Raw genomic sequence first — 11,232 nt, 5'->3', positions numbered from 1 at the left:
CCTTGCAGGCGGCCTGCTCTGTACCCCTGTGGTTTTAAGCTCTGTAGAGTCCAGATTAGGGTTATAGATTCTCTTTAAGGCAAAAGCTTATACAACCTGTCAGGTGGTGAAGATACTGCACGTGAAGCATTCTGACGTGGCTCACCTCTGCAGGACATGGGTCAGCTTGGGATGGGGACAGGAAACACTGTCCTGTCTGATGTAGGTGTTCCAGCAGGCCAGCCCTGTGAAGACAGATGCAGGGCACTGCCTCGTGAAGGGAAAAAAGAATGATAATTTGAGCTGCTCTTGCATAATAGCAAGTTAATAAAGTCACATGAGAATATTGTCACTATGCTTGGATTTAGTGAACTTAACTCTAAGACTTTGTATAATGTTATTTTCCATGCTGAATTTAATTTTCATTGATGTATATTTTGTAAATTGACGCAACTCTTACGGTTAGTAAAAAATGTAAATGTGTATAAACAAAACTAAAAGCAGGCGCATATTCATAAAAGATATTATAAAAATAATCTTCTACATACCCAGTGCCCTAACACTTGCTTATTCAAAACTGAACAATGACTGGAATCCATCCAGATGCAGACAAATGCTAAATACTGCCAGTATACTGCCAGTATAAAACCACTCTCTCTTGGTAGTACTCAGTGTCCCTGTGGGAATAGTGACTCGTACATTGCCATCCATAATAGCTGCTTTCCCAGGAGCAGAGGGGAAGAGAATGTTTGTACAACCAACTTTGGTAAGTTGAATTGCTTTTTCTTCATATTTTATTTTGGTTTAGTGGCAATCGATGTACTCGGAGAGGGTACTCTCTTGCTAACTGAGGTTTCGGAGGCAGAGGCAGAAGAATCAGTCAGAGAAAGTGTTAACTCTCTACTCATCTGTTACACTACCTTATTTTTTAGTTTGCTCTTTATATTGTCCTTTCTGTTCCGCATTGAGTTTCTCATCACTCATTTGATTTTGCTGTAACTTACAACTCTTTGTCAATTTATTTAGAATATCATTACACAGCTCAGTTTGAATTTGGTGCTTTTGAGCACTAAAATATGAGCTCTTACAACAACTGCCCAAGAGCTAAGATTATATATGGGAGACAAAGATTTTCCCCATCTCAAGGAAGGCCTACAAGACAAAAATACCTCCATGGTTCTTAGCAGAGGAGGATGTTTCCGACAGCAATTGTCTGATTCAGACAAATTCTTAAATAAGGATAAGCAACATAACTCATTAAGTCAGTAGTCTTCCCCTTTGACACAAGTTCCACATACTCTCCAGAGTTTATGACCATGGGAAAGGAAGTAAAAATGTTCCTAGACTTTTATGCGTCAGACAGGCAGAATCTGAGCTATTCCAGAGGAGCCTTATCTTCCTGTTCCATGACACAGTTCTGTCCTCTAGTTCATGAAGACAACTATTACAGCATGTCTAGAAAGATTCAAGAGTTGAAATCCCATGCACTATAAGAACACCATGGACGGGCAGGGTGTTCTCCGTTATGAGCTAATAGCAGGAAAGGATTTATTGCCCTTAATCAATATGTACAACTGCATTCATTGATGGAGAGAAATTGCAAGATTTTGCTTTAGGAGAGCAAGATTTCACTGGTGCCTTGTCTTCTTTTTTATTTTCCTCTTGTTATTTTTTTGTTTTGTTTTGTTTTAAAGAAGAGCACTCATCTGTATCTTAGTAGGTGGAATGAAAGCAGCAGAAAGCACTGTGAAAGGTAGGGCTTTCAGGAAAGGAGGACACTTACAAAGAGGACGTTGAGTCAGACTTACAGAGACAGGCACAAAGGTTCCTTAGTTCGATCTGTAGCTCAAGGATACATCATGTTTAATGGAGGAAACTAATTCAGGAGAAAAAGTGCAGCAGGTGGGGATGATGAAGGATGAAGATGGTGGCCAGGACAGTTTTACACCATGCTGTTCTTCTAGTACTATATACTTTTCACGAGGATTTTCTCAGACTGCCTACTAGTTGTTCTTGTTTCTGATGCTATTAGCAATGATTGGAGTATGCTAAATAGATACAAATGTTGCACTCTGATTGGTTGTTATGTTATTGAATAATGTTTACTAACTATTAAAATAACTATTATCAACTTTGTTGTGCCCTTTGTTATGTGTTTTAATTTTCTCCAGAACTAACTAAAATTTACAAAACAAGAGGTAAGGAACAGGGAGGGAAAAAGTGGTGATTCTCCTGCCAGTGGTGGTTGCTTCCCATAAGAGCCTACCACAAAGCACATTTCATGAAAGTTGGACCGAATCTTCCAACTGAGCATCCTCTGAAAGGAAAGAAATTCTGTGATATGATTGGCACAGTAAACAGAGCTGATGGGAAGGTTCACATAAACAGCGTATTACAGGTCTAAACTAAAGCCTGAGTGCAGTATGCCCCATGAGGAATAGCTTGGTGGGGTTACAGAGAAAGTCCAAAGTGGGGGTCAGGAAGGAGGGAGAGATTTCAGAGATTCAGAAGCTGGACAATTGAAGTGGCAGCATCTGATTTCCTTATTCCTGGTATGAGGGCTGTGACTGCATGCCTTGTTTCTCTGCAGAGACATAAAGGAGTCGTAGGTGAAGTTTGGAAGTAGGTTACTCCTCTCCGTATGTGCAAGGTGTGATCTGAACATGCCTGCTAGATCTGGACTCTGGATTTGCGTGGCACTTGTCTTCTGAATGGTACCAGGCTTACATGGAGATTAGGAGTTAATCCCTGCCAAGCATATAGTTCTGGGTTTGAACAAAAGCCTACCATAGAAATGCTACGTGCATGGCTCAAGTAGGGCAGTGCTTAATGAGTCAGGCACTTCAGTGTTTGGCAGCAACAGATTTTCATTGTGATTTTGAGTTTAGACATTCTGGTTATTCCTGTGTCCTTATATCCCTTTCTCAAGAAGAACAGGATTCATAACACATATTTGTTTGGTTGTGTTTTGTTTTGTTTTGTTTTTTTAATTACAACTATTCCTGGTGATTATAATCATGATTAAGGAGCTGTCCTGTTAAGCACTATACAAAATATAATGAGGGACAGAGCTCTGAAGAATATAATATCAGAAAGGCAAAAGAAGAAGAGAAGAGGTGAAATACCTTGTTTCTGTAGTGGAACAAGGAAAAGAACATTTTTCTCATTAGTCTAATGGCACTTGACTCCATGTTGCTGTGCTTCCTAATATAACTGTTTATTCCCTTCACCGTGGTAACTTGTTTTCAAATATTCTTCATTCTTCTAACAGCTTCTAGCCCTTCTTATGCTTATCTTTTTGGCAACTACAAAGTTTGCCATTTCTGGCCTGATTCTGTAAAGTACTGAGTTCCATTAACTCTACTAACTCAAGCCTTAGCTTCTTCCAGGATTAAACCCTGTCTAACTGCAACATTAATGATCCAAATTAAAGACTGTTATATAAAGGCTGAATTATACTTCACTGGTAAGTCTGTCAAGCTGCAATTGTAGAAGTACTCAGCAGTGTAGAATTCGTAATCTTTCTTGATGGATATTATAAATGTTGATGTCCACTCTGCAGTAATGTCAGTTCATAATCTGCTTTCTGAGGTCACCTTAATAATCTCTTGTAATGCCATTATTTGCTCTATTTATTAATAAAGAAATTGCATTCTCATATATTTAACTTAAAAGTTGATAAGCACAGACTGTAGATAGTGGGAAAAGCTGCCAATTCATTATTTTAAGAAGTGGAGAGTAGAGAATTATCAAGAGAAAATGTTTACACAGATACCCAAAAGGAACATTTGGACACATCAGCTGTATTAGCAGAGTTAATTGTTAAGCATGACCCAACTCCCTTCAGTCTAGTTACACCAATCCCCCAATTCTGTGAAAAAGCAGCAACTGAGCAATACACAGCTGGAAGAAGGGCTTCAAATGCAGCTGTCTTGCTCTTTTTAACAGAGGATTAAAAAGATTGAAGAGATCATTATGATAAACAGAAATCTTTTCCTCGTGTAAACTGTAGGGACAGTCTGCTTGCTTCCATGCTTTCTCATGAGTGTTCAGAGATAATGAGAACATGTAAATCTTTTCTCCAAAAACCATATGTAAGGCAAAAACTGCCTTGTTACTGAGCATAACAACCGTGTTCCTGAATGCCATATCATTCATACCTCAGCAAATTCAATATTGCTCTAGTGACTCTTATTTGAAAGCAGAACCTATTATTTCATCAAGTCAGATTAATTTTTCTTTAAATTGTTTTGTTTGAAATTCCTTTTTTTGTGACTCTTTCAAATGCTTCCTACAAATTTTGTAAATCTCCTTAAAAATGAAAAATACTGGGCTTTTTGTTAAATTCTTATTTCAAAAATACATTTCAACTGACATATTGCATAAGGTTTAGCAGTAATATCTTTGAAAATACTTTTTGTGGATGGATCTGAATCGTGTGTGTGTATATATATCTATATAAAAATTTGATTTCTGATTTCCTTTCTTACGATATATTCATTCAGTATGACTAATTCCTGTTCATTGAAACATCTGTTCTCTTTATAGAAAATTATATGGATATGACAGAAAATATATTAATGATTTAAAATATTTTTAGAAAAGCAAAGAATTCTGTTGCCGGGGGAAAAAAAAAATATTCATTAATCGCCTGTCAGCATTCCTTTGTTTTGAGACTTCTCTTTTTAGAATATAAATACTATGTGTATTGTACAGATATCCGGTACTGAAATGGAACTGCTAGAGCAGTTCACAAAGAACTGGGTTTTACTCAGCATAATTAGGTCAAGGTACTAGTAGAAAAGTAACCTGGGTTTTAAAACAGCCTCAAACCTAAACATCTATAGACCTGAGTTGAACAGAGGAAAATCTGTCACAATATTGCAAACTTGTCACCTTTGTATGATGAGTAGAATTTGCAGTCCAGGCGGTCTTAGTTTGTCATCTACTTCACATGACAGTATTTGGCAAGGAATTACAGTATCGACTGGGATGCCAAAACTATGAAACAAACGGGATAACTGAAGATGGAGCTGAAGTGCCCTTGCCCCTTTACATACCTGACGATAATCCTGTGTAAGAATATGCTGCATAACTCTTCTCTTTCTTGCCTGATCCTGCATTAGAATATGGTAGCTTGGGTTTAACACTGCAAGATTTTTGAATCTCCCTCAGTACAGAAATAAGAGATCCTGTGTCCTTGGGGAGGATTGGCAGTCTGGCCTGTACCGTAGGAATCCCATTGCAGTTTCCTGGAACTTGTAGAGTTAAAAATGCACCATGCCCAGCATGACTTTACACCCTTGCTTGCCTGGTGGGTTTTCCTTGTCCTCCTGATCTTGTCCCTTCATATGTACTATTTTACTATGACAGTATAAAACTGTCTTCTGGGATCCTTTCTACACTCGGATAGAATGATGACATAAAAAACCTAGAGAAGTTATTTTTTGTGATACCCTAACAATGCTGAATTTTGAATAGAGTTCTGCTTTGATTATGATCTCTTATGTACTGCTCTCTTACCAACCAAACTATTTTAACTTGCCTTTCACTTAATAATTGCAAAAAACCTATATGCCAGTTCTCTTTAATTAAAACCTGTATTTCCTCCTTGCTCAAAAATTTGTAGTAAAGTCTTATTCAAAACTCAATAGGTTGTGATACCTTCCAGATACAATCATCTGTGAACAGAATACTAGGTAAAATGAAAGACACTTGATAGCATAATTTATTATGATAATATTTAGTTTTATTGTAAGTGGATATTTTGCATTAATTTTGTCTTTATTCTTTGCTTGTTCAACAACAGTCAAATCTGATCCAGCTAAAGAGATGCTTTCAACGTGTTTTCTTTCTTAAGCAATGTTGAAGTTGAAACCTTTAAGACTATTTACTAAACCTTTTCCTTTTCAAAAGATTAAATAATGGTTTGGAACAATTTTAATGCCAGCTAATATGTCTCATCCATGTAAACCACTTTCAATCTAGCAATTATCTACTTTGAACTGAAGGAATAATCCCTTGTTAGAAACATGTCAACAGGGTGTGCAATTTCATAACTGCTTACTGCCAGCTAATAGGAAGAGTTTCTAAAATAGGAATTTTTTTTTTTAATTTAAAGAAAGGTAATTCCGTTTACTTGCAATTTCAAAATTTGATATTCTTCTAGTCCTGAATGATACTATCTAAATTTTTAGTAAAAGACTCAGACCTCTCCTCTGGGACAGAAAGATCAGTCATTTTAGAGTTCCTAGAGCCATACTTCAGAAATGCAGGACCCAAAAGCCCAAATGCTTTCACCTTTACTTCAAATTGTGTGCTCCTGCAAATTCTTCAAGATCCTGGAAAACTTCAGTTTTGTCCTGCCATGTAGTCCACAAATGGGCTTCTCTGAATCCATGGATTTAGGAAACCTAGGGATTTTTGTGCTGAGGGGTAATGGAGGTTTCTGAGCAAGCCTGGTTTGGTCAGAAATTTTTCAAGTGCTTCCACCAGGTGCTTTTAATTTGACAATTTAGAACAATCTAAAGCAAATGTTTGTAGGATTTTCTTCTGTTGAGTTCAAAGAGTGCACTTTAAACTTGTACACAGAAAGCTGTATTTGTTTCAGTTGGAGCTGACTCCCACTGTACTACTTAAATCTCATTCTAAGATCTAGTATTTGTTGTCTAAATTGTATTTCTCTGATCCACCCTGTGCAAGGGGGTAACGAGAAGGTATGTGGTCCATGAGTACACCAGGAAGTGAATTATGACTCAGAATCTCAATTTCTCTTGTGCTTTTTCCTTCCTGTTGTGTGGGAGCACCTCACTGGTTTGTACAGAGCAAATTACTTGCTGTTGTTGAAATGGCCAAGTACTTTGACTAGCAAGTATCAAAACCTCACCGTAAAACATGTATAGGGAGAGAGAGGAAGAATAATAATGAATATTCAACTTGATGAAAAATCATATTCCTAATAAGGTTATTCATGCAAAATAATATTCTGCTTGTGGAGGCAAAAAGATTATCTGTAAAGTATGGTTCCTTAGTAATAGTAGCAGAACCTGCCTTTGATCCGATATTCTATACTGTCAGTCCAGTGAGCCAGTATTCCAATCGTGGTATTCTTTAATTTGCAAAGACTGCAGCTCAAACATGAAAAATCTTTCTCTTGAAATTATTTCTTCATACCTAAGAGCTAAATGTATTGGGTATGGTCTCTTACTAGCTCACATTATGTCAATTTTGGTTCTGAAAAATACATTACTTTCTTTGTAATTAAACTGAATATGAGGACTAACACATACATATGTCTTGCATACTTACATCATACATCTCCTTAAGCATTCTCCTTATCTCCATAAGCGCATTCAATAAAAAGTCTTAGCAATGTATGCGTTCCTCCCATAGAACTAGGGAAAAACATTCCAGAACTAAAGTCACAAAAGAGTACATTCTATAGAAGACAGCCTTCATTTTTCAACAGTTACTTGCTGCCAATCCAAGCTGGGCAACAGGTTTAAAAAAATGACTAAATGAAAAGATTACTATCTGTATTTAAGGCCATATTTCAAAATGGAGTGAAATTAGATAGTCCTTTTGTTTGTTTTGTTACATGTTGGAAAGCAGTGAGCCAATATGAACATCTTCAGAAAGATACCTGCCTTGTTGCATGTCACATTGTACTGGACATGAAAATTATGCTCAATCCACAAAAAGGAACACCTTAAAAAAGAACAGCTGATTTTCAGCTGCTGGACTTATTAGAAGCTTACCCTAAAGATGATCTCTAAAGATTTAGCAAAATATACATTGGAACAGGGAGAAACCTTTCCATTCTATTAATAAATCTGCTGCAACTACAGCTAAGGTCTGTGTACATGATTTTATAGGCACAGTTGGGCCTTTCTAAATACAACACAATATAAAATAGAAGCTCAATAGTAAGATTTGCTTTTCTAGACAAATATAAGTATTCCTATAGGAAATAATGTGCATACTATAGAAGTCCAGGCATAGACAGGTTTTTTTATTCACACAGGTTTGTTTCTCTTCATTCGGATCCTGACCTATATATACTATTTTGCAACAGAAAGCAAATTGACAGATTTCCATGCGAGGAAAATGCCATTACAGAACAAATATGTAAGCAAACTCTGCTTTATGTGAGTAGTATTACCCCAAACCAACATCGATTAGTGAGGTCAAGATCACTTTTTATGCAGTGTGCATGTGTTCAAATATGCGGTCTGCAGACCCACTTCCAGATAAATTTTTGAGAATGCCAAGGAAGTAAGAATTCAGAGCTGATTGCCCATTGCATGTGTAAGGGCTGATAAACTGAGCAGTGCGTGTTGTAATACCACATTGCAGGGGTTTTAGTTACCCAGTAACAAAGAAACTTACTGACACAAAGTAGTATATCAGCCTTTTCCTTCTTTCAGTGATTAAGCACAATTGGCCTTGTATCTTCTGACTTGTTTGTAATAAAATGCAAAACCAGTCTGAACTAGAAGAAAAACTCAGGGTCTAATTACCTACCGATTTTTAGTAAAGCCTGATTAGTTCTAGTCATTGGAACCTTTTACTGACTTTGTGAGGGCTGAGAAAGGAACTTTGTCACATCCATCAGAATTAACATGAAGCAAGAGAGATTATAATCTCTTTGGACTCAGTTTGGTTTTGGCTTTCGCTCTTTTTTCCCAAACCTTTGTTTGAAGCTCAGATGGAAGAAGAGAACTGAATTAACTGAACCAAGGGAGGCCAATATTAAATACAGAGAAGTGTGTGATCGCCAGCGTTCCTGTGAGCTTGATTGTTGTAGGTGATGAGAGCATCACTGGACATCTGAGCGGCTACTCCCACAGAGGGGATACTAGTTTTGATTTTTCTTTGCATTCTTCTGGGTGGGAGAGGCTCTCTGAAGAGACAGCAGATTCTGTTCCAGCTTTTCAGAGCCCATAGGCACACAAGTCTCCCTGCATAGATGCTTGCATCTCACTACTTCTCTTTGGCAGTATGCATATTCCTGATTGAAAACCTTTTGATACAAAACCTCCTTTGCTCCTGGAAGCTTTATTCTAAGAAGCATTTTTATATCGTGAAAAATACATGCCACAGTATAAAAAGCACTTAAACTAAGAGTCCACCTTAAGTTGCCTAATAATGTTTTATTGGACTCATGAGAGCATGTTAGTGTGCATAGTAGTTTGCCACAGTCTCAGCATCCATGGAATTTTCTTCAAAGCATCGTCTTTGTGGTCAAGAAATGAAATGAATAATGTAACAATGCTCTCCCTAGCTTACATGGCTGAGACTCATTTGTGTACACAGATACTGACTGGATATATAGTCTGAGGCAGAATTTTCACTCAGAGGATACTACTGTGTTATTTCTAAGAGTGATTCATATCAGTGATAGAAAGAAAAACATACATTAAACTGAAAGGGAAGAGGAGGGTGAAAGAATGACTGGAGAGGAGATGGTAGTAGTATAAAAATATTTATCTTTCCATTTTTAAAAGTATGATAAAACAAAAAATATTTTACTATTCCATACATTTTTTCAGCAATGAAGTGCGGTATTCTGAAACATCACAAGGGAAAATATCTTTTGTAGGATTGTTACTTTCTTATCATGATAGACTAGTTTTAGCCAGAAATAGCTTTGTAAATTCACTTATTTAACCTAGCAAGTTTGGTACTAAGTTCTTGTACTTGGCATTCCAGGCATGAAAGCTTATGTCCTCAAACTGTTTGGAGACTGAATGGCATAAAGACTGTTAATAGTGCACAGGCACCTTCATTTAGACAATGGAGTAATAAATCTTCAAGTTCTCTTGCCCATTTCCTAACAAACAGAGGCTTTGAGTAATGTCCCGAATAAGGTTACTTCTGTTGCTTCTATTCACATATATCTGTATTTCAGTTTCAAATGCACATTTCTATAAAAGGTAGTGAAGCTGTTTTTTAAAACCAAGAGAGTAACTTTATATGTAGATCTCCCTATAATGAAACGTGTGGAAATGTAAACTTTTATTTATCACATTGTATTTAAAAGCAGCTTACGGGATTTTCCTATTGATTTATTCCATTTAGTTCAAAATCAGGAAGCTCTACAAATATTAAATGTAATTTAGACATTATTGGAACTAGCTTGGTTTCCTTACTTGATAAATGCTTCCATATTCTCAACATTGATACTGTGCTTATTAATTTAATATCTTCTGGTAGAAATAGTGGTGCCAGTTCCATGAAAATACTTTCTGCCTAAGACATTTGTTTATGCAAAATTTCTCTGAAAGTAAACACAAAAAAGTAAATTATTGTAACTGACCTAAATTCACCCAAAACACAAGACAATGATGGGAAGACAACTAGTCAGAAGATTGCAGTAAAAATATTTTCCAAATAAAATAGCTTCTTCATCTGTCTCCCTAGGTGGGAAACCTGAGGGGACTTTGAATTCCTAGATGTCCTCTTTGTTTACAAGGTAGATTCATACCTAGGTTTCTAATATATTGCCTGGCAATCTTATTTTTTGAGATATAAAGTAATTAGGCTGAATATAGGGTGTGAAATTATTGAGACTAACAAAGGAATAATGGAAGAAGTGTTAACTAGCAGAAGAACATCCTGCCTTTTTCAGATTTAGATACACCTAGGAAAATAGGGTTAAAAAGTATTACCTCATATTTTACTGCTAAGAATTTACCAGTTTTTAACTTAATTTTTCTATTATATAAAATAGGATGAATGATATTACTAATCAGGATGTGCGTGATATCTAGGAGACCATCTCCTGCAGAACTCAAAACTGATACAAAAGAATTGTCTTTTATTAGGTGAGATAAACAACTTAAGAAAATGAACATTCATACATTCAGAAGTCATACATACTTTTATTTACTCTGGCATAGAGATAAAATGATTTAGTATTACGAGCTGCGTACTAGCATTTTCAATAGAATAGATGTCACAGGACAACTGTGATACCATGCTGGCTCTGTGAGTCATGAACCCTTTAGGTTTCAGTCTGTGAACACAAAGTTGTGAAATGCATCCAGTTACATTTGCAAATGCATTTTACTGGAGGAACGTGACTGTAGAAAGAATTTTTCACTCTATTTCAAACAGATTTATCTGTCCAATTCCCATTGTATTATAATACAACATTTAAGAGCAATAACTAGAACCTGTAATATCTGATAACAGTAGACATTAGATATGTATTAGATATGTACTGCAAACATGGTTACCTATTTTCCCGTC

The 11,232-nt window shown here is 36.4% G+C and overlaps 1 protein-coding gene across 1 annotated transcript in view; it reads left to right on the top strand.

Annotated features, from left to right (window-relative positions):
* Nucleotides 1–706: 706 nt before the first annotated feature.
* VEGFC (vascular endothelial growth factor C) overlaps nucleotides 707–11,232 on the top strand; it is a 249,332-nt gene continuing 238,806 nt past the window's right edge. The window contains exon 1 of the mRNA XM_080405154.1: nucleotides 707–745. The gene's annotated coding sequence lies outside the window, so the exon portion shown is untranslated. The remainder of the gene's footprint in view (nucleotides 746–11,232) is intronic.

Source organism: Falco punctatus (genome assembly GCF_963210335.1).
Source record: "Falco punctatus genome assembly, chromosome: 1".
Taxonomy (NCBI): domain Eukaryota; kingdom Metazoa; phylum Chordata; class Aves; order Falconiformes; family Falconidae; genus Falco; species Falco punctatus.
This window is presented reverse-complemented; position numbering and strand designations above follow the sequence as displayed.